General features: G+C 56.6%; 3 long non-coding RNA genes across 9 annotated transcripts; 2 read left to right on the top strand and 1 right to left on the bottom strand.

The window, feature by feature from the left end:
- Positions 1–4,317: 4,317 nt before the first annotated feature.
- Positions 4,318–13,157, top strand: LOC135407687 (uncharacterized). 6 transcript variants are annotated; one of them, XR_010426980.1, is made up of 6 exons: positions 4,318–4,972; positions 5,267–6,663; positions 6,788–7,096; positions 7,620–7,792; positions 8,066–8,301; positions 12,118–12,283. It is a non-coding gene; the product is annotated as an uncharacterized LOC135407687 (long non-coding RNA). The 6 variants fall into 6 exon arrangements; XR_010426979.1 differs by having other exon boundaries at positions 7,620–7,768; positions 12,118–12,282; XR_010426981.1 differs by lacking the exon at positions 12,118–12,283 and adding an exon at positions 13,065–13,157 and having other exon boundaries at positions 4,319–4,972; positions 7,620–7,768; positions 8,066–8,199.
- A 2,412-nt stretch (positions 13,158–15,569) lies between these two features.
- Positions 15,570–19,055, top strand: LOC135407679 (uncharacterized). Of its 2 annotated transcripts, none has more exons than XR_010426966.1 (4): positions 15,570–15,654; positions 16,441–16,508; positions 16,641–16,790; positions 18,760–19,055. It is a non-coding gene; the product is annotated as an uncharacterized LOC135407679 (long non-coding RNA). The 2 variants fall into 2 exon arrangements; XR_010426965.1 differs by having other exon boundaries at positions 18,729–18,792.
- Positions 17,918–18,854, bottom strand: LOC135407684 (uncharacterized). The gene is made up of 2 exons (XR_010426967.1): positions 18,451–18,854; positions 17,918–18,369 (listed from the first exon to the last, which is right to left on the bottom strand). It is a non-coding gene; the product is annotated as an uncharacterized LOC135407684 (long non-coding RNA).
- Positions 19,056–22,601: the final 3,546 nt, after the last annotated feature.

Genomic DNA, 22,601 nt, shown 5'->3' with positions numbered 1-22,601 from the left:
TTTAACACCTAGAGGGATTCGTGGGCTACAATGAGGACACTGACCACAAGCCTGGTGCTCCTGAAAAGGGCAGGGATTGACCTGACAAGTGCCTCAGATCGATCTGTGACAAGAAGTGGGAGGTGCAGTTGGTACCAGAGTCGCTGTCCCTTCACACACAGTTAGTCATTGGCCTGCAGAAAAGAAGGGGGTTCCTGCCTGCTGCTCTCCCCTGGCACTGCCCCGTTCCCTGGGAAAGTGCAGCTCTTGTCACTGCAGTGTAAAGGTGGGGAAAAGGCAGCGAGAGAAAGGCAGCCCAGCTTGGGGGGGTGACCCTCCCTTCCTTCAGCTGCTGGGAAACGTGGCCGGGGTCCCTCAGAGGCACTCCAGCTGAGGAGCTGCACCACTGCCAGAGGGACTTGGCAGTGACGGGGCAAGGGCAGCTCCTAAAATGCCCAGCTGCAGGAATGAGCCGCCCAGGCCTCCGCACCAAGCCCTGTGCAGGGCACTTGGGCTGCTGGGGAATGGCCCAGCAGGGAGGTTCTGCTCCTGCCAGCCCAGCTGTTGCTCCAACCGCATAGGAGGGGAGGTATTTTGTCAGGACAGTCGCTCATGGAACGGGTTGCCTGGGGAGGTTGTTGTATCCCCATCCGTGGAATGTTTCAAAACATGACTGGATCCCTCCCTGAGCAGCCCGCTCCGATCCCATTGGTGACTGTGGCCTGAGCAGGAGGTCAGACTTAGAGACCTTGAACTGTCTCTTCTGACCCAGATTGCTCTACAGTCCTGCAGCAGTTCTGGCTTCTTACAGTCCATGAGATCTGTTGGTTCCACAGTCTGCAGAGAAGCTCCTTTGCCCAGCAGGCAGTCCTGGAATGCCCAGCCATCCATGGCAGAGATTCCCAGAGCTGCCACGTGCCCCAGCTGTCCCTGAGCCCCAGCTTTGGCCTCGGCACTGAAACGCTGCCAGGACCTGTCCCTGCTGTGCAGGTCCGTGGGGCTGCAGGACACGGTGTCACACAGCACACACGGCCACTGGGTCCTGCCAGCTCCTCCAGCCTGTGCTTCCTGATTGCCGGGGATTTTAGGGGCCGCCTGTCTCCAGGGATGGGCAGGGAAACAGAGATTTCCTGTGACTGGGAGCAACGCAGGGCCTTGCCAAGGCAAGCGAATCGCCCGGGCTCCAGGTGCCCGTGTGCAATTCCATCTCCAGGCTCTCCCCCAGCAGCAGGTTCCTGTCCCCAGTTCCCGATCTCCCTCAGCCGAGCGGGCGGGGCGGGGCCGCAGGGCCGGGCGGGCTGGGATTGGGCGGCGGCGCTCGAGCGCTGATTGGGCAGCGCTGCCGGCCCGCGGTATAAAGGGCCGGCGGGGCGGGTGCGGTCGGTTGTGTGTGAGGGCTGAGGGCGCGGCCCCGCTGCTGCCCGGGCTGCGGAGGGGAGAGCGCCTTGGCCGCTGGGTTATGGACCGGGGGAGCCGGGGGGCGTTTAGGGGCGCCTTGTGCTGGGCAGCGGGGACCGGGTAAACCCCTTACCTGCCGGGTGACCCTGGGGGAGCCGTGGCAGGACTGCGGGGCTGGTGCTCTCTGGGTGGATCAAGTTTTGCTTTGGAATTCCAAACCCTTTCCCTGTGCAGGGTTAGGAGGCAAAGACTGCTTCAGCTTGGGTTTTTTTGGTGCTGGATTAACGCTTTTTGCTCGTTCTGTGTCCATTTGCAGCCTCGCTCGTGGTTTCCCCTGGGGCGGAGGCGAGTTGTGCTTCCTGCGGGGAGAGAGAAGGGCCTTGGGAAGCTGCTCCATGAGCCACAGCTGTGCCGAGCCCGGGAGTCTGTCCAGGTGAGAGCAGGGCTTATACTGCCAGGGAGGAGCTGGGTTTGCTGTTGAAACATGCCCATGCCTTTAAATGCAAGGGCAGGCAGAAGCTGGGAGGGACCCTGAGCACATTTGAAAAGCCCTTGACTGTGGGAGGAGTGTCCAGGAGAAATGATTCCTTTTTTTGCAGGGAGGCAGTTTGTGAGGACGGGGGGGTTGCTGTGCTCTCTAGCAAAAATACTCCCCTTGGGATGTGCAGGGTGAGGAAATGTTGGCCCCGTGTGGGCTGGAGCAAAGGTGTGTGGGTGCCTGTGTGTGACACCCGTGGGTGTGCAGGAAGGGGGTTCTGGTGCCATTGGAGCTGCCAGGGAGCCAAAAGGGGCACAGTTGTCTGAAAAAGGTGAAAGCTCTGTTGGCCTCTGTTGACACCTGCACCAAAGGAGATGCAAATTTCCCCCCTCTTGTTTGCAGGCTTCACAAAGCTCCCAGGAAAGGAAGTTTTAGGTTCCAACTCCCCTTTATGCTAAAGGTTTCCTTGCTTTCTCAGCAGGATGTGGAGTGCCACCGTGTCCCCGAGGTCACCCTTTCTGCTGTTGGGAGAGCACGAGGTGGATGGAGAGGATCCCCAGCCATCTGCAGGCACAAGGGACTCGCACAACTGCGATTTTTCTCCAGCTCTCTTAAGGTGGACTTTCAGGGCACCATGGGTAATGTGCCAGCTCTCCTGCTGGAGTTTTTGTCTTCTGCTCTATTTGAACATAAAGAGTAAAACTAAAGTCAGGTGTGTTCTAGAGTATGTTACAGTCGTGCAAAGCTCCTTCCCTCTGTTTATTTTCTGTTCTGGAAAGCACAGTCTGGGGTTCCTGGGCACTTGCTATTAAATGATTCCATGAAAATAATTTTGTACTGAAAGGAGAAAGGAGCTGACTGTTTGAGATCAGATGTCACTGATAAAAGCTTTGTTTTTTCACTCAGTAAGCTTTTAAACTATCTCATAGTGTGTAGGAATGCCTGGCTTCTAAAACTCACCAGTTGAGTCTTAGAAGTTTCTTTGAAGAGCTGTTTTCAGGCAGCAGAATTGGCCCTGCAGGAGGGACTCTGTGCCTGCTCTCCCGTGGCTCCAAGGGATCTCTGGCCCTTCACGCCGGCACCGAGATTTTCTCGGGAAGGGCCTCAGATCCCCGGACCAGTCTGGGACACAGGCAAGATCCCCCTGCCTTTAGAAATGAGGCCTTCTTGTGGCTTCCTCCCCGTACACGTTGGTGGGTTCCAAAGAAGGACTCTTGAAATGCCTTTTGGGCTGTCCACTGAAGCCTTGGGACCAAATTGGGCCCCCTGGAGGGACAGTGCTGTTGGTGCCCCCCGGGTTGGGGCACCCCGAGGACTCCAGCGCGCACCGAAAGGATTATTCGGGGAGATCCTCGGGGTGCCCGGCCCTGGGGAGCTCAAAGCAAGGTCCCTGCCATGGATTCATGCATTGCTGAGAGTATCCCAGGGGTCCCTGTCCCTGCTAGACAGGGAGCTCTCTAATGGGCTGGAATTGGGTGATAAAAGTGGTGCTCCAAGTGCAAAGGAAGTGTGGGATGGGGATTAAGAAATGAGCAGTGAGGGTCCAATTGGCTGTTTTCTCTGGAATGTGACTGTAAGAGCTGCAGGAGTGCCAGGTGTGTGTTCCAGTCCCCAGCATTTGGTTTGCACATGTCCTGGTCAGACACAGGTCCAACTTCCTCAGTCCTTAACCCAAGAGAAGAAGAATTAAGGACTGGCAGTGTTAAGGTGACTGGTGTGACAGGGGTTAAATTGGGAAACCATTGGGGAATTGCTCATTTTGTCTGTTTGCCAAACTCACCCAAAGCTGTGCTAGGAAGAGATTGAGTGGAAAAGTTGAGGCAGAAATGAAATTGAAAACTGGGGATGTTGAAACAGTAATTGCTGGAACTAAATGTGTCCAAGCAGCAGCTCTTGTTGTGCAGGGAATAACTCCTGTCAGCAGCAAGGTCGTGACTGAAGTGGCAGCTGCAGTTGTTCCTGTGGTGTGGGCCAGTGGACTTCCAGGAGAGTGGAAGAGGGCAGAACCTGTAGGTATTACCCCTGATGTGGGATCTCTACTGGTAAGGCAAACCCAGTATCCTTTAAAATCAGAATGCCAGCTTGGATTGGTTGCAGTAACAGCTAAATTGGCTCATCCTGGTTTGCTTGTAGGATGTGAATGCAAGAACCTGCCAAGAAACCAATGGCCAAGATGATTGATGAGTGCAGGACCTGAGAGAACCACCTTGAATGACAATCTCGAGGAGTTTCCAGTATTGGATATAAACGATGGCCTTTGCTGCATCTCCTTGAGCAAGGAAAGCCAAGAAACCTTTGCCTTTGAAGGAGAAAATCTGGGAAGCGGGAAGGAAGAAGAGAAGCCCCGTGACTCCTCCCTGAGCCCCAGACAGCCCCTGAACTGCCTTCCTGGGAATGGTGGGACGGGCTGGACTCTGGATTGCTCCCTCTGGATGTGTGGTAAGACTGTTATACCAGCTTTTAAAAACAGCCTGTAACCATTTGCTGCCTTGGCTAGATGGTGCAAGGGCAGCCTTTAAGCAGCTAAAGCATTCCCTGAGGAGAGCTCTGGGTCTGCCAGATGTGTCAGAACTGTTGGAAGCATCTTTGGTGGGGAGGGCAAACAAAGGCCAAGGTGTGCAGTGACCCCCCTGACAAGGGACTTTGAGTTAATGGCATCCCTGCAAGTGAACTTTGTGGGCTGTTCTCCCTGTAGGCCAGGTGACAGTCCCAGCTACAGTGATGGGAAAAATGGTTAAAAGACAGCCCCAAAAGCTGGAAATCCTCCTGGAGGCTCTTGGCCAACAGAGTTTCCTGAGTTGCCCCTGAAAGAAGGACAGTGACAGCTTTTGAGTGCTGGTAGATGCTTTTAATAGATAGCCTTGAGTGTGTCCTTGTTGCACCAGTAGGCCTTGTCAAAGTCCCCATCTTCCAGGAGATATACCTATTAAAGTTCCAAATGCTCTCCATAATCCTTTGTTGGCTTGAGGCTCTCCCCTCAGGAACTGCAGGAACTCCTGGTGCCGCCTGGGCCGATGGATTGGACGCCCCAGCCCCTCCGTTCCTGCCCAGCCCCTGGGGCCGTGTCCAGTGGTGGCACTGCCAGCCCTGCAGGGGAAGTGGGAAGGGCCTTTCCAGGTCTTGTGGATCCATTGATAGCAGTTGGCATTGCAGAAAGAGGATGTGGGGTCTCTTTTTCTTTAGTTAAAAAAGCTCCTTTTGGTTGGTGAGCAGAACAAAGTGGATCCTTCAGAGTTCCCATCTGTGTTTGTGTCTCAGCCTGTGTTAGGATTCAGGGCTGTCAGTTGTTGTCACTGAGGAGTCAAACTCTGCTTTAAATCATGAGACACTGGCCTAATGGCCGAGTGTGAAGAATAAAGAGGGAATGCTGTCTGAGTGTTGAGATGTAACAAGGGCTAATCCTTTTTGCAGTGGGATGGAGCCTGGAAACTGCACAGAGCTGAGCCAAGGGATTGAAAGGGACCAACCAAGGGAGGTGAAGAAAGAAGGAAGAAGGGAACTGAGGCAGTAGACAAGCACCTCTAAGTTACACTGTAAACAGGTGAGTTGTCTTGAAATTCCTAAGACAGGCACTGAGGACTTTGAGGGCTCCAGACAGAGCAGACCTGGGAAGGCCCTCGGTGAAGCCCCTTGGAAACCTTCTAAGGGTAGGTGTGTATGGTAGTGAGTGTTGGAGAATGCCCTGAATGTGGAACAGGAATGTAGAGAACAAAAAGGAATCCTCCTGTAATGCTGCCATATCAGCTACAGTGGAGATGGCTGTGTGTGCCCTTTGGGAGCTGATTGCCAGGGCACCTGGCGGTCTGGAATGATTGAAGAGCAGAGGAATAGAAGGTTGCCTGGCTTCTAAACCTCTCCAACTGAGTCTTAGAGACTTCTTTGAAGAGCTGATTTCAGGCAGCAGAATTGGCCCCCAGGAGGGACTCTGTGCCTGCTCTCCCGTGGCTCCAAGGGATCTCTGGCCCTTCACGCCGGCACCGAGATTTTCTCGGGAAGGGCCTCAGATCCCCGGACCAGTCTGGGACACAGGCAAGATCCCCCTGCATTTTGGGACCGAATGGACCCCCTGGAGGGACAGTGCTGTTGGTGCCCCCGGGTTGGGGCACCCCGAGGACTCCAGCGCGCACCGAAAGGATTATTCGGGGAGATCCTCGGGGTGCCCGGCCCTGGGGAGCTCAAAGCAAGGTCCCTGCCATGGATTCAGGCATTGCTGAGAGTATCCCAGGGGTCCCTGTCCGTGCTAGACATGGAGCTCTCTAATGGGCTGGAATTGGGTGATAAAAGTGGTGCTCCAAGTGCCAAAGAAGTGTGGGATTGGGATTAAGAAATGAGCAGTGAGGGTCCAATTGGCTGTTTTCTCTTGAATGTCACTGTAAGAGCTGCAGGAGTGCCCGGTGTGTGTTCCAGTCCCCAGCATTTGGTTTGCACATGTCCTGGTCAGACACAGGTCCAACTTCCTCAGTCCTTAACCCAGTAGAGGGAGAATGAAGGACTGGCAGTGTTAAGGTGATTGGTGTGACAGGGGTTAAACTGGGAAAACATCGGGGAATTCCTCAGTTTCCCTATTTGCCAAACTCACCCAACCCTGTGCTAGGAAGAGATTGAGTGGAAAAGTTGAGGCAGAAATGAAATTGAAAACTGGGGATGTTGAAACAGTAATTGCTGGAACTAAATGTGTCCAAGCAGCAGCTCTTGTTGTGCAGGGAATAACTCCTGTCAGCAGCAAGGTCCTGACTGAAGTGGCAGCTGCAGTTGTTCCTGTGGTGTGGGCCAGTGGACTTCCAGGAGAGTGGAAGAGGGCAGAACCTGTAGGTATCACCCCTGATGTGGGATCTATATGGGTAAGGCAAACCCAGTATCCTTTAAAATCAGAATGCCAGCTTGGATTGGTTGCAGTAACAGCTAAATTGGCTCCTCCTGGTTTTCTTGCAGGATGTGAATGCAAGAACCTGCCAAGAAAAGCAATGGCCAAGATGATTGATGAGTGCAGGACCTGAGAGAACCACCTTGAATGACAATCTCGAGGAGTTTCCAGTATTGGATTTAAAAGATGGTCTTTGCTGCATCTCCTTGAGCAAGGAAAGCCAAGAAACCTTTGCTTTTGAAGGAGAAAATCTGGGAAGCAGGGAAAGGAAGAAGAGAAGCCCCCTGACTCCTCCCTGAGCCCCAGACAACCCCTGAACTGCCTTCCTGGGAATGGTAGGACGGGCTGGACTCTGGATTGCTCCCTCTGGATGTGTGGTAAGACTGTTATACCAGCTTTTAAAAACAGCCTGTAAGCATTTGCTGCCTTGGCTAGATGGTGCAAGGGCAGCCTTTAAGCAGCTAAAGCATTCCCTGAGGAGAGCTCTGGGTCTGCCAGATGTCTCAGAACTGTTGGAAGCATCTTTGGTGGGGAGGGCAAACAAAGGACAAGGTGTGACCCCCTGACAAGGGACTTTGAGTTAATGGCATCCCTGCAAGTGAACTTTGTGGGCTGTTCTCCCTGTAGGCCAGGTGACAGTCCCAGCTACAGTGATGGGAAAAATGGTTAAAAGAGAACCTGAAAAGCTGGAAATCCTCCTGGAGGCTCTTGGCCAACAGAGTTTCCTGAGTTGCCCCTGAAAGAAGGACAGTGACAGCTTTTGAGTGCTGGTAGATGCTTTTAATAGATAGCCTTGAGTGTGTACTTGTTGCACCAGTAGGCCTTGTCAAAGTCCCCATCTTCCAGGAGATATGCATATTGAAGTTTAAAATTATCTCCATAATCCTTTGTTGGCTTGAGGCTCTCCCCTCAGGAACTGCAGGAACTCCTGGTGCCGCCTGGGCCGATGGATTGGACGCCCCAGCCCCTCCGTTCCTGCCCAGCCACTGGGGCCGTGTCCAGTGGTGGCACTGCCAGCCCTGCAGGGGAAGTGGGAAGGGCCTTTCCAGGTCTTGTGGATCACATTGATAGCAGTTGGCATTGCAGAAAGAGGATGTGGGGTCTCTTATTCTTTAATTTAAAAAGCTCCTTTTGGTTGGTGAGCAGAACAAAGTGGATCCTTCAGAGTTCCCATCCGTGTTTGTGTCTCAGCCTGTGTTAGGATTCAGGGCTGTAGCTGTTGTTGTCACTGAGGAGTCAAACTCTGCTTTAAATCATGAGACACTGGCCTAATGGTCAAGTGTCAAGAAAAAAGTGGGAATGCTATCTGAGTGTTGAGATGTAACAAGGGCTAATCCTTTTTGCAGTGGGATGGAGCCTGGAAACTGCACAGAGCTGAGCCAAGGGATTGAAAGGGACCAACCAAGGGAGGTGAAGAAAGAAGGAAGAAGGGAAGTGAGGCAGCAGCCAAGCAGCCCCAAGTTCCTGTGTAAGCAGGTGAGTTGTCTTGAGGTTCCTCAGGCAGGCACTGAGGACTTTGAGGGCTCCAGACAGAGCAGACCTGGGAAGGCCCTCGGTGGAGCCCCTTGGAAACCTTGTAAGGGTTTGTGTGTATGATAGTGAGTGTTGGAGAATGTCCTGAACATGGAACAGGAATGCAAGGAAAGAAAATAAACCCTCCTGTAATGCTGACCCCTGCCATCAGCTGCAGTGGAGATAGCTGTGTGTGCCCTTTGGGAGCTGATTGCCAGGATACGTGGAGGGCTGGGATCATGGCTGGGTGTTGTAAGCAAGGAATGCCTGGCTTCTAAAAGTCACCAGCTGAGTCTTAGAGGCTTCTTTGTAGAGCTGAGTTCAGGCAGCAGAATTGGCCCTGCAGGAGGGACTCTGTGCCTGCTCTCCCGTGGCTCCAAGGGATCTCTGGCCCTTCACGCCGGCACCGAGATTTTCTCGGGAAGGGCCTCAGATCCCCGGACCAGTCTGGGACACAGGCAAGATCCCCCTGCCTTTAGAAATGAGGCCTTCTTGTGGCTTCCTCCCCGTACACGTTGGTGGGTTCCAAAGAAGGACTCTGGAAATGCCTTTTGGGCTGTCCATTGAAGCCTTGGGACCAAATTGGCCCCCTGGAGGGACAGTGCTGTTGGGGCCCCCGGGTTGGGGCACCCCGAGGACTCCAGCGCGCACCGAAAGGATTATTCGGGGAGATCCTCGGGGTGCCCGGCCCTGGGGAGCTCAAAGCAAGGTCCCTGCCATGGATTCATGCATTGCTGAGAGTATCCCAGGGGTCCCTGTCCGTGCTAGACAGGGAGCTCTCTAAATTGGGAAAACAACGGGGAATTCCTCAGTTTCCCTATTTGCCAAACTCACCCAACCCTGTGCTAGGGAGAGATGGACTGGAGTCTCTGATCCCCTGGGCAGTTGTTCTGCATGATCTGGGAGCCTCTGGGATTAGACTGGACTGGGCAGACAGGGAGCAGTTTGTCCTGTGGAGCTGGGCTGGGTTAGTTCAGGATGCCTTGGGAGGCAGGGCTGGGGAGGCCCCTCTGTTGGCTGTAGTGGTGGAAGGTTGTAGCAGCAGGGATGGAGCCCTTCGCCCTCCTGCTCCCCCGTGAGCCCCGCCGGGCCCGTGCCCTTGGCAATGGAGGGCCCCCCATTGCTGAGCCAGCGGTTCCGGGGGCCAGGAGGGATGGGATCAGGATGCCGAGCTCCACCCAGGGCCAGGGCTGCCAGTGTTCAACCATGGAGAGAACTGAAAGCGGAGTGAGATGGAGGCCAAGCTCCAGCACAAGGATGGGTGAGAAAAGACTGTGGTCCTCAGGTGGAGCTTTGAATTCCCTGGAAAAATGGATCCTGTCAGACGGTTCAGGCCCTCGTGGGTGCTGGAGCAGAGGCCTCTGTGATTTATGGTCACCCTAAAAAGTTGCAAGGGCAGCAAGTTCTGACTGCAGGATGAGGTGGGAAATAACGTGCAGTGGTCCAGAGAAAAGCTGAGGCTAGAATTGGTCCTGTGCCAGAGCAGCCTCGTGCAGTGCTTGTTGCTGTCCCTGAGTGTCCCATTGCAGTCGATATTTCCAAGGGTGCCTTGTGCTGGGGAACACTGGGGGCAGTTCCCTTTCCCTGGGCACGTTTCTCCCCCTCAGGGGTGGCTCCATAGTCCCACCCTGTGCTCTGGGAGCGTGGCAGAACACCTGGACCCAGTGTCCTTGTCAGAGAGGGGACAAGGGATGGTTGGATGGGTGAGGGAATGGTTCAGGGAGTACAAGCACCATTAGAGTGAGTAGTGCAGCACGTGGAAAGAAAGGGGGGGAGTTAATCCAGACAGAATTCAAGCACCTACCCAACCTGTGATATTTTTAGGAACTCAGTGGTGTTGTGGTCCCCAGGAAGTGTTGCCCAGGACTAGGCAGGAGACTTCAGGCTTGGTCCCCCCCAGAGCAAGGTGGAAGCCCAGCAGTTTATTGGTTGGTTTGGCTTTTGGTGACAACAAGGTTCTCCTTTGGGACCAATCCTTGGCCCGTGCCATAAAGTCCCAGGACAGAAGTGTGAGTTCGAGTGGGAAATGAGCAGCAGGGAGGGTTGGAAACAGCTCAGGGAGCAATTCAACAGGCTCCGGACCCGTGGCCAATACGAGCCAGAGAGGGGCAACTAAAGGTTCCTGCCAGTGCTAATGATGCCACTTGGAGCCTCTGGCAGAAGTAGGGTAATGTAAGGGGGGAACTTTTGAATTAGATGATCAATGGAGCATAGAGGTGTGAGAAAGAAATCCTATTAGGATGTGAAACCGGCTCGAGTATGGTACAATGGAACTTCATGGCACAAGCTAATTGGAAGGTCCATTGTGCTTTTCAGCAAGTCAGCCTGATATCCCCTGTTATCAGAGCTGAGTTCTTCCTTGGTTCTGCTACATGTTGCCAGGTAGATACCTCTACCCTTGAAACACAAGGGTAGAGGTCATCCCTAGGGGTGAGAAAGATGCTGGTGAGAGGAAGATGATGTGGGCAGGGGTCGCTGGCCCCTTGCCCTACAAGTAGGGCAGGCCCAGACTGTTGCCACCAGGCCATGATCAGGTGGTGTTTGGCTGCCATTCAGGCCTCCCCTTACACTGCGTCCTGGCCCTACGTGGTGTAATGTGGAGCTGATCAAATGGGCTGTCAGGACTGCTGAGCTGAGCGATCCTCATCCTGCCACCGAGCCTGTGTTGCTCCGCGGGGACGCCCGCTAAGGGATGGGCACCGACCAGCTGCTGCAGATCCTGACAGCCCTGCCTGGCTGGGGGGGTGGGCACAGGTTAGTGATAGGAGGCAACAGAGAAAGAAGACTTTAAATATCCTTTAGTGTTCCTTTAATACCCTTTATTTAGTATTCATCATATTTTCCCTTTAATTTCCCCTTTCACTAACCAAATATCGTGTTAATAGTTATCCATAATATTGTGTTAAGATGCTTTTTGGTATCCCTTTAATTCCCTTTTTACTAGTTAATATTGTACTGTATTGAATGCTGTTCTTAGTATTTGTTTTAATGCCACACGATAAGGCAGTTCATTTGTATCCTTTTTTAACTTTTGATTCTCTTTGCTAAGTTTATTATTATTATTATTCTCACTGCAATAAAGATATCTTGTGTGTTTGAATGTTTGTGGCACTTGTCTTTATTCCGGGCATGTATCCTAATGAGCTGTTACAGGTAGGAAGGAAGTGCCCTTAGGATTTGGGAATAGGAAGTTACTGGAAGCCAGCCCAGGATCGACCCTGTTGGAGAAGTGGCTCTGAGTATGTTCTTGGGCTTTAGTGGGAACAACAAATGATAAGAGGGCCTGAAATCCCCCTAAGGCCTTGGGTACAAAGCTCCTCCAGGATGCCCAGGCCAGGCCCTGCTCAGGAAGGCAGCCCCATGGAATGGAGATGGTGGATCCAAGCCAGAGCCAGAGCAGGGGTCGGGGCAGGAGCGAGGCCTCGGGAGGGAGTTGCCCCTGGCCCTGTGGTTGAAGCAACAAGTGTAGATCCCCTGGACAGTGAGCACAAATCACTGGGGAAATAGGGAAAAGCCCCAGAGCAAGTGCTGGGAGCAGAGAGGGAGCATGCATGGCTCACTGCTGGGTCAGCCACATCTGTCAGTGGGAAGCACTTTTGGAAAGCAGGAGCTTATAACCCATGCCAGAGTCACGATGGGGGGAGGCAAAAGTAGTCCATGTGCTGAGTGAGACACTGTACCTGTGGGAATGAAACAGGAAGAACTAGGGCAGTGTCAGGTTTGTAGGGATTTGGGGTCAGTTGGCAGTGGTTTGGCTACTTGGCTCCCAGCTGACACCATCACAGAATTAGTGATTAAATGCAGACAAGGAAAATGGGAATATGTTCTGTGAATAAATGTTAGTGGAGGGAATGATATTGCCATGTTTTAGCTTGACATCTTACAGAAACTCTGGATCCTGGCCATCCTCACAGCCCTTGTGGTCCCTCTGGGCGATGCTGTTGGCCCGGGCAGTTCCCTGGAAAAGGTGCCTGGGTCGGGTGACTTGGTTCGATTTGGATGGAGATGGAAAAGCAGCTCCAAACCAGGTCCCCAGGACAAGGTGAGCTGGGAAGCAAATGGCCCTTGCCCAGGGGTCAGTCTCTCTTTGTGCCCGGGGGGACTCTCTGGCAGGGCCGGGGTCTGTCGGGCTCATTGTGCGGGCGGCTGTTGGTGCCCTCAGGGGAATTGGATGGATGTGATTCCAGGGGCTGGGAGCACTGTTGCCATGCAGTGCTGTAGTTTCCCTTACGGTGCCGGGTCCGGGGGGTCTCCCTGGCATCGTTGTCCCCCTGTGTGAGCGGTGCCAGTCACAGCAGCAGGGCCGTCCCCTGGGCTCTGCCTGCTGGGCTGTTCTGGGGAAGTGCTGCCCAAAGAGCAAAGGGATCAGCTGGGGCAGGGATGGCACAGTTGGGCATCATCCTCCCAAGGCCAATATTGGTCCAACTGTTGGGTACCTGCTGCCTGTGTCCTGCAGCCCAGCATCATCAGGATAACAAAATTCCTTTCCCTACTCTGATTCCAGTGCTCCCATCTTGCCCCCGGCAGCGAGGCTGGGGGGACACGGGACTGGGAGGAACAGGAGCTGGTATTGGATTTGTAGGCAGTGGAGACATGGAATTGTTTGGTGACCAATGGCAAAGAGCTGGGCCAGGTGTATCCCGAGTGCTGAATTTAGGAGCACAAGGGATGCCCACTGTATTTACCCCCCACCCTTCACTCCAGAATGTGATGGGGAGTTTGGGCAGCTCTCTAATGGTTCCCCAAGATGTAATTGTTGTGCACAGGGGAACAGCAGTAACTTATGAACTGGGCTGAGTGCACATGACATGGTGTGTATATTGTAATACAAAGAAATGAGGCACAGAAGGACTTAATGGGTACCAATGAACTGATCTGGAGGACCGTATTCACATCCTGGATTGCAAAAATTAACTGGATTTTGTCTCCTGAATTTCTACAGTGCACCAACTGATATCGTGCTGGAAAAATAACACACTGCAATGTAAGTCAACCAGGGATTTTTGTATGTAAGTAAGTGCAAATTATTGCCCTGCAAATTTGAAATAAGACTTGACTTGATCACCAAATGCAAACAGTAACTATAGGGGTCAGTTAGTGACCTTTGGGCATCAGGTTAGAACAACTCACTGCTCCCCACTGGTGGGACATATTTACAGGATTCTCACCACCTGCTACAAAGTTTTGGAACACTTTAATCCATCCACTAATCACAGTAATTATTGTACTGATTTTATGAACAACAGAGTTGCTGTCTCTGGGATCAATTATAAGAAGGTGCTTCTCCCGTGTCTCTGCCCTGCCCAGGGATCAAAGGACCAAAGGAAAGGATGAGAACTGAGCCCTGGGGCTGCTGCCCCTGAGGAGCAGGGTCAGGGCTGTGTGTGCTCAGGGGCCCTGGCTGAAGGCTGCAGGTGCAGTGAGTGTGTGCTGGGCCAAGGCAGCCAAGGTGTGTGCAGCTGCTCCGTGCCCTCCACCCTTGGCCCCGCCGGGCGCCTGCCCAGCGCTCCAGGGGTGGCCAACGGGGAGCTCCCGGGAACCTGCCCGTGCCCAGGGCCCCACAGTGCCAGGCCTGGCCTAAAGCCGGCTTGGGTGGGCAGAGCCTGGCCAGCGGGACCCCCTTGGAGCCGCCCCGCAGCCTCCCCGGGGGTGGAGGCACCCGCAGGAATTGTCCCAGTGCCGGAGCCTGCGGGATCGGCTGCCCCGGGGCTGCCAGTGGGCTGGGGGGGAGCCGGAGGGGGCCGTGGGGAGGGATTGCTGCTGAGCCACACTTCTGCCTTGCTCATTTCCTTTTGTATCCCCTAAATCTGTATCCCATGTGTTGGATTGGGTTTGTTTAAGCTGTTCCTATTATTCCATGACTGGTGGGAAGTTGTTTCCTGGAGTGCCCTGTCTGCCACAGACTTGAGCTGTTGGGTCCCAAATGATATTGGAGGGAGAGGCAGAAACTGCCACTGCTGCTGGGGCTGAACTGTGCAGTGACTGGGCAGGACTTGGCCCTGATGCCTGAGTGCATCTTTAGGATGGATCCCAACTGTCAGCTCCTGGCTCCATCCCTTGAGTAGATGGTGTTCCTGCCAGCCCAGCTGCTGTGTTGGGGGTACTGTGGGCACCTCTGGCCCTGGCCTGCTGTGCCTGTGTTTGTGTTGCAGCTCAATAAAGTCCCTTTCAGTGGTGATTGTGTCATTTTCGTGTCAGTTGCTCTCAGTTCCTCTCCCCTCTTCCCCTGCTCCCGTGGCTGCATCACTTGCTTGTGCCTAAAGGAACTCTTCCCCTGCAGCAGTTCCCTGCTGCTCTCAGAGAGGGTGGAGCTGAGGCCCCTGAGCCAAGGGAGAAAGGATCCATCCAAGGCAGGCCCGTGCTCACCCCCTGCCTTCCTCCAGCCTCCCGCGTTTCCAGTTCCCCTCCCTGCTGGACACACAGCCTGTTCCCAAACAACCCCTGTTCCTGTTCTCTCTCCGGGTCTCCCCTCACAACTCCCCTCCTCTAATCTCCAGCTGCCCAGGCCCCTGTTTCTGAGGGGCATTCCTGGGCTGCTGCCCCCCCCATTCTTTATAAATGAAGTGCCAAGAGCCCCAAGTGCAGAGAGGTCTGCAGGGAATCAGTGCCAAGAGCTGCCCGTGCCTGCCTGTGTTCCTGCAGTTCTCCTTCCTGTTCTCCCTGGGCTGGAGAGACCTGCCTGCCCTGGGTTTATTGGAGCAGAGGGATGGGATTACATTTGTCCAGAAGGGATGTTCACAGACACTTGTTTTCTGACAGGCAGTGCCATTTTCCTTTTGCCTTTCCCAAGTTTTCCCAAGTGCTGCCCAGCACGGGGATCCATGTGCTGGGACGGTGACTGGCAGCAGGAAGGGGAGCCTTGGCCTCACCTGCCCAGCTCAGGTGGGTGGCACAGAATGGGGGTGGGCTGGGAGGGCATGAACACATTTCTGAGTTCTGGAGTGCCATGAGACCTTTTCCTATCAGGTTTCTTTCCCAGATTTCCTGGAGTCCATCATCCCAAATGTCTCTTCCTTTGCCCAAAGTCCAGTGGCAGAGGATTGACTGACTCCCAAGGGAGGTTTGGAATGAAAAGGATTCTGTTCAAATGGGGCAAGGAATGCAGTAAGAAAGATGAGCCTCCTTTTAGTGCCTGAAGTAGAGAGGAATAAAAATGCTGGAAAAGGCCACGTTTCATTTTTTGTCCCCCCTGGATTTTTCATGGCTAAAACTCTCTAGTGAGCAATTGAGCAGAAGGGTGAAGGGCAGGAGCCTTTGACTTGCCCAGTGCCCTTAATTGCCTTGTTCTCCTCTCTTCCAGGCCAGGCCAAAGCCCTGCTCCAGCCCAGCTCTGCCCAGTGCCCTGGGCTGGGAGCAGCCAAAGGCAAGAGGCTGCAGCCCCGCCGGCCGGGCTGGGGGCTCCTGGTGCTGCCCGTGGGGTGGGGTAAGTCACAGGGACACGTTTCTCTCCTCCTGCTGTTGGCATTTGCTCCCTGGGCACTGGATGTGTAAGGAAGGAGGGAGTAGCAGGGAAGGGCAGTATTTCCAAACTGTCTGAATGTTGCCCCCAGGTCTGGGATGGAGCAGCCATGGGGGTGGTTGGGTTTGGCCTGGGCCGGTCGGGATCAGCCATAAAGGACCCACCAGACCCCTGAACCCTCACTGGACATGTCCAGCCCCTCAAGTCATTAATTTTCAATAGAGGACAAGGTATTGGTACTTGCTTCTGATCTGTGGAGAATGTCCTTTGGAATGATGAATGCAAAGCATCTCTTTGGGTCTTTTGTTTGTTTGTTTGTAATTTCCTCTCTGGCTTCAATGAGTTTGATGTGCTCCTGTTAAGGAAGCAGCGTGTCAGAGGCAGTTTGCCAAGGAGGCCAGAAGTGTCTTTGAAGCAGAGAGTGCTGCCAGCTGCGTGTGCCTGTCCCCAGCCTGGCACTGCCCACAGGGACACACTGGGCACTGACCATGAGAGGGAACAAAACCACTGCCTGCCAGAGGGTTTGTCCTGGGCCATCAGGCCTTGGGCAGGAATTGGACTGGGCAACTCCATCAGCTGCTCTTCCCTCCCCCACAAAGCCCCATCCCCTGGGCATTAATGACATGCCCTGTGCCCAGCGCTCACTGTTCACCCAACTGAAACCAGAGCAAGACTTGCTTTGCTGTGAACAACTCAAAGTAACTTTAAAACAAAATAAATCACTTTTTCCTTCTTTTTTTTTTCTTTTAGATGCTGGAATTGCCTCTCTGGCTGTGTGCTGAGCTCTGGCTGCAGGGGACTGTCAGGCCTTGGTGGCTGTGAGTTCCTGTTCTTCTCCCTGGGAAAGTGGAAAGAGTTATTCATTAGATTGTAGAAATGTTTTCTGAACCCTGTCCCCTTCTTTGTGCCTTTTGCTGACAGATCTTCTCTTTCTGCCTTTGCATGTACAGCTGTTCCCTGATGTCCATTCCCTGGCCTGAATTCCTTGCAGCTCCCAGCTGGGGAAACCTGGGAGAACATGGCAGGGACAGAGGTGACATCTGTAGCTGCCAACTTGGGGTAATTTCGAGGGGACCCAGCAACTGTTTGTGTAGGAAAAGGTGAAGTGCTGCAGAGGGGAGAGAGGTGGCATTTTGGAGGGGTCCCACTGAGGGGGGAGTGGAGAGCCTGGGGCTGGAGTGTGAGTTATTAAACAGGGAAGAAGGGAAGGATGCTTGGGAGGGAAACACTCAGGGAATGTGTAGGGATGGAATGGAAATTTGGGGCATCAGGAAGAGAAAATGGGTGATGTAGAGGAAGGGAAATGTTGGGGGTAAGACTTGATGTCATTTGTAGAGGACAGAATGACCATTTAGAGGTAAAGTGAGGCAGTCAGTGGTGGGCAGGGAGGGAAAATTTCTGTTTGTAAAATCAGAGGTCACGTGGAGGAGAGAGAATGCACCTCCTGGGGTAAACTGGGGTAAACCTTGCGGACCTCCAGGGAAAATGTGGGGGGTAAAACTTGTGGGAATCTGCAGGGCAGAGAGTGAATCTTCTGAGGTGAAAATGAGTTCCTGGGTGGTGGAGAGGTGGGGAAAGTGTTGAGAGCAAACTGGAGGGGATCTGCTGGGTAGAGAATGAACATCTTGAGGTAGAAGTGAGTTGCTGAGATGTGGAGGGGTCGGGAAAATGCAGTGGGTCCAGTGTGACCTGCAGCAGAGAGGATGTACCTCCTGATGGACACTGAGGCAGTCAGGGGTGGGCAGGAGGGGAAACCTTTGAAGGTAAAACTTGAGGGAACGCCCAGGGAAGAGAATGAATATTTTGAAGGATAAATGAGGTACTCAATGAGGTATTCATTGGATTGCAGAAATGTTTTCTGAAAGCTGTCCCCTTCTTTGTGCCTTTTGCTGACAGACCTTCTCTTTCTGCCTTTGAATTTACAGCCTCCTTGTAGCTCCCAGCCAGGAAAACCTGGGATAACTGAGGAGGGACAGAGATGAAGGTTTTATCTGCAAACTTGGGGTAATTTCTAGGGGATACACCACCTGTTTGTGTGGGAAAGTGTTTTTAACCACATTGGCTCAAGTTATGTTTGCACCAGCTGGGGCCAGAGGTGCCAGGCAATCCAAAGCAAACCCTGCTCAGCCTCCAAATCCCAGGGGAAGTTCTCCAAGCTGCTCATTGAGGGACTAAAGATACATTGCAATGGAACCAAGAGCACTACTAAGTTTCCTGGGAATCCCAGTATTGCTGTCCTAGAATTTTTAACAGCTTTTTAAGCTTTTTATGACAGTAATGGCTTTCTTCCTTTGATTGAATCCCGCGGTAGGATTTGGGGTTTCTTTGGATTCTGAATCCCTCCCAGTGGCCCTGACACTGGTCAGGAGCTGGCAGGACAAACAGAGTCAGAGCTCCTGGCAGGCACAGGGGCTTTCCCCCAGAGTGGATCCAACTGCTGCCCCCCAGCCTGGCCAGGAGGGATCTGCTTTGGCTCCCGGCTCCTGCCAGAGACAGAATGTGTTCCCTTGATTGGAACGAGGATCCCGTAGCTTCATCTCCTGGAGGTTCCCTGGGCAGCTGATCCACTCTGCCCCGTGTCCTGCTCTCAGCTCCTGCCCAGCCAGAGCCAACTGTGCCAAGGGCACGAGCACTCACAGCCTGGATAGGGAATGGGGGACTGGCTTGTGCACAATTCACCTAGAAAGTCAAACGAGGGGATTGTTGGAGTATCTGGCTCCTTAGGGAACCTGCTGGGATTAGAGAAGCACAACCCCAAACCTCCAGCTGTGGGTGGAGTTGTGGAACCTAAACCAGCACAAACTCATCCCCCAAAATGAACCGTGGGAGAGCAGGACCAAATAAGGGTCAGTGTCCCTGGGGAAAGGCAAAAGGAATTGGGTGGGACTTGGATTGTCCCCTTGGGAGATGGAGGTTGCTGGGATGCAGAGAATGCCCTCCCTCAGGCTGCCAAGATCTCTCAGGGCAGCGGCTTTGGCCGACAGGGCAGCACAAAGATTGTTCTCTGCGTGGGGCCCAGGTTTGGGTTCCGGTTTCAGCTTTGCAGGTTTGGATGAATTCTACCTACAGCCCGCAATTCCAGGCCGAATTCCTGCTGCAATAGCCTCCCAGTGCCTCCTGGAGCCTGGATCTTCCCCCGCAGAGCTGCTCCTCTAACGCCAGGTTTGCCAGGAAGCAGCCCCGGTTCCAGGTTTGCTCAGCGGGATCGGGACAAGAACAGGTTGATATTCCACAGACCTTGCTGTTTATAACCCTCCTCCCCCGGCCCCGCTGGTGTCCCTGGGGGGACTTGAGCGAGTTCCCTGGAATTGGGCCGGTTTTCCGCCCCGGGCCGGGCTCCAGGGGATGTGATGGCCCAGGAGAAGGCGGGGGCCGGACGCACTCCCGGCCCGGGCCGAGGCAGCCCCTGAGCACGGGCGAGGACGTCTCTCCGGGCCGGGAAGCCGCTGTCCCTTCGAAGCCTCGGGAGCGGCCCCGGGGAGTTCTTTTCCCCGAGGAAAGGGATGCACAGCCCTGCCTTCAGGGCACCTCGGCTCTGACCCACCTGTTCCAGCTGTCCACGGGTTCTGCAGGTGCGGTTGGGTCCCCGGAAAACTGCGAATTGCATCCAACCTTCTCCAAGCACCCCCTTTTCTTTTCGGGTATCTCCGAGGGCTCTGGCTCGGGATTTAGTGCCGCTGAGGACACATGGCCCTGGCTTTACGGCTGCTGCTGGCTGCTGGGCTCCGGCTGGAAGGGCAGGGATTTGGGGCGGGCGGGACACACGTGGGGGGCGCGGGGCAGCTCTGGGAGGTGGGCCCTGGGAATGGCTGCAGCGCTGCTCTGCAGCCCCGCCGTGCCGACACTGCCGAGTGCCAGCTGGATTCTTTGGGTCCTTTGGGGCTGTCACTGGGCCGTGTCCAGGGTGAGGCATCTCAGGGGGCCCGTTCAGAGCAGCGCCCGGCTGAGGAGCCGCGGGCAGCCCTTTCCCCGTGCCCACCCCACGGGGGCTGTAGGGCACAGCTCCAGGGCACAGCTCATCCATTCCCCGGCAATAGGAAGCCCAAGCAGGGCTGGGTCACTGTCTGTCTGTCGCTCCGGCCTCCTCCCGGCCCGCGTTCCCTGCCCAGCTGGGACTGCCCAGGGAGCCCCAAGAACATTCCTGGCGGGAAGCAGGAGCCGCCGAGGGCTCCGTCCAACTCCGGGCCCGAAAAGCGGCCCCGACCTGAGCCCCCCCCGGCATTTTGGGATCCAAACGCTCACCTGGAGGAGACAGGTGAGCCTCCCCCCGCAGGCGGGACCAGGCGGCGACACTCGACCGACGCCTTTGCCTCGGAGCGAGGGATCCCTCCAGAGTCGTTTGGCTCCTTTATCCCTGGAAATGAGCTCGGATGCCGCACGAGCACCTTTGCAGCCGTTGGGTGAAGCCCGGACGGGGCCGGAAAACCTCCCTGAGCAGGGCAGTGATGAATTGGTGCCCGTCCCCAGCCGGGCACAGCCCAGCCGGCCGCGCTCCCTCCGGCCCGTGGCTGCGAAGGGCTCCTGCAGAGATTGAATAAAAGCGCATTTCCTGACTGTATTTCTCTGCGGTCTTGCCCCTCTTTTGACTCGCGCAGCACCGTCCGGTTGGAGCATTTCTTGGTTTCCTCCCCTGTAGCCGTTTCCCTCCCAGGCAGGACCTTCCCCCGTCTGCAAATAAAGAGGAAACGTTTCAACGGGATTTTGAAAAACCAGAGGGTTTGCCCCGGGAGGGTGCGAGTTGCCGAGGAAGCGGGGGAGAGGAAGGAGAGCCTTAGGTCTCACCTGGCAAGTGTCAGCTGAGCTGCCCCTTATGGATGGCAGGGCAAAGAACTGCTGTCGGTAATTGCCGAAGTTCCGCAGCCAGAGCTGGGAGCAGCTTGTGCCCGACCCGCGGCACGGTCAGTGCCGGCTCCTGGGGCCGCCTGAGGACAGACACAGGGACACGGGGACAGACGGGCAGCTCTGCTCGGGGTCCCGGAGCACGGGAGGAACGGGGAAAGGGCTGCGGCCGTTCTTCCCTCCCCGGCAGGCCCCCGGCTCCCCGCGGCCGGAGCCCCGGCGGGCCCCAGAGCCCTCGTTCCCGGGGGGCCCTGCGGGCGGGAACCTCCTGGGGCCGCGTGGAAGGGGGAGGCGGGCGATATTCGCCCCGGGAGCGGGTGCGGTGGCCTCGGGGGTGCCCGAGCGGGAAAGCTCCGATCCCGCGGGGGGTACGGGCGGCACCCCTCCTCGGGGGTCCCGGGGCCAGCCCGGCGTGTCCCCGTGCCCCGGCCGGTCCCAGCCCCGGCTCCGCGTCTGCACGACGAAAGCGCCGCCGTTCTCCCCCGACCGGGCCCCGGCAGAGCCCCGGCCCGAGCGGCCCCGCCGCGCTCGGCCCCAGCGCCCGGCCCGGAGCGGCTCTTCTCGCCCGCGTTGCCGGGGCACAGGCGGCGAGGCCGGGCTGGGATGAGCCCGGCACCGATCCTGGTCTCCGTCCCGAATGCCGAGCCCCATCCCAGCCCCAAACCAACCTCGCTCCTCCGGACGCGGTCCCGGTCCCGGCCCCGATCCTTGTCCCGGTCCTCCTGCCGAGCTCCATCGCCACCCTCGGTCCTCCGACGCGCCGATCGCTCCCGCAGCATCCCAGTACGAGCTTCCTCCACAAACTCGGGACGAGCGCGGCTCTGCCGGCTTTTAAACGGCGCGGCCGGGGCGGGGCCGGGGCGGGGCCGGGGGCGGAGCGGGGCCCGCACAGGTGTGCGAGGCGGGGCCCGTCCAGGTGCGCGGGGCGGGGACGGGCAGGGGGCGGGTCGGGGCGGGGGTATTTAAGCGCCGGAACTCGCCCCCGCGGCTCTTTGCTCGGGCAGTGCGCGGGGAGGCAGCAGCGCCGCGGGAGCCTCTCGCTGCCGCGGCCCTTTTTCTTTGCTTTTGTTCTTGCCTTTCTTTTGCTTTTCCCCCTTTTTTTCGTCCCCTCCCTTCCTCCCCACCCTCCACCCGCTCCCCGCACGCCGCCTCTCCCCGGTCGCTGCCCTCCTGCACAGCCCGGCCCCCCCACCTATCCCCGGCCCCCGCTGCCTGCCCCTGCTCCCCCCTCGCTGCTCCGCTGCACAGCCCGACCTGCCCGCACCCCCGCTCCGTCCTTGCCCCCCCGCCCGTCCCGTCCGTCCCCCTGTCCCCCGGGCCGTGTCCCCGCAGCCGCGGGCTTGGGGGCGCCGGTTTTAATAAAGCCGCGAGGGCCGGAGCCGGCGCCCCCCCTGGATCCCCCTTTCCACGGGGCCGGGCCCGCTCGGCGGGTCCCCCCTGCAGTTCACAAGCACCGCCCGACACCGCCGGGGCTCCGGCCCGTCCCGACATCACACGGGGGGCTCCGCAGGCGGGGGGACGAGGGGGAGGCGGGGGGGGCAGGGGATGAGGGTCCCCTCCGGAGGAGGGGGCTCGGGGAGGAGGGAGGAGGGCGGGGGCAGGGGGGGCTCGGAGAGGGGGGAGGAGGAGGGGGCAGGGGAGGGGGGCAGGGGGATCCCCTCCGGAGGAGTGGGGTCCTCGGGTGGAAGGGGTCAGAGGGGGGAATTCCTCCCACTGATCCCTCCCACCCCGGGACTCCGTCCCTCGGGGGGGCGATCGGGGGTCGGGGCCCCCCTCCGGAGAAGGGGGTCCCGGGGTGGGAGGGGGGAGTTTTCCCCCTGTCGGGCCCCTCCCATCCCGGGACTCCCCGCCCTGAGGGGTGGCCTGGGGGACCCCCTCCAGGGCAGTGGGGTCCCGCGGTGGGAGGGGTCAGAGGGGGGAACTCCTCCCACTGATCCCTCCCCACCCCGGGGACTCCCTCCCCCGGGGGGCGGTCGGGGGCGGGGGCCCCCTCCGGGAAAGGGGGGTCCCGGGGGTGGGAGGGGAGGAGGGGCGAGTTCCCCCCTCTGGCCCCTCCCACCTCGGGACTCCCC

Source organism: Pseudopipra pipra, chromosome 2, assembly GCF_036250125.1.
Source record: "Pseudopipra pipra isolate bDixPip1 chromosome 2, bDixPip1.hap1, whole genome shotgun sequence".
NCBI lineage: Eukaryota > Metazoa > Chordata > Aves > Passeriformes > Pipridae > Pseudopipra > Pseudopipra pipra.
Note: the sequence above shows the minus strand (reverse complement) of the source record. Positions and strands in the feature narration are given on the sequence as shown.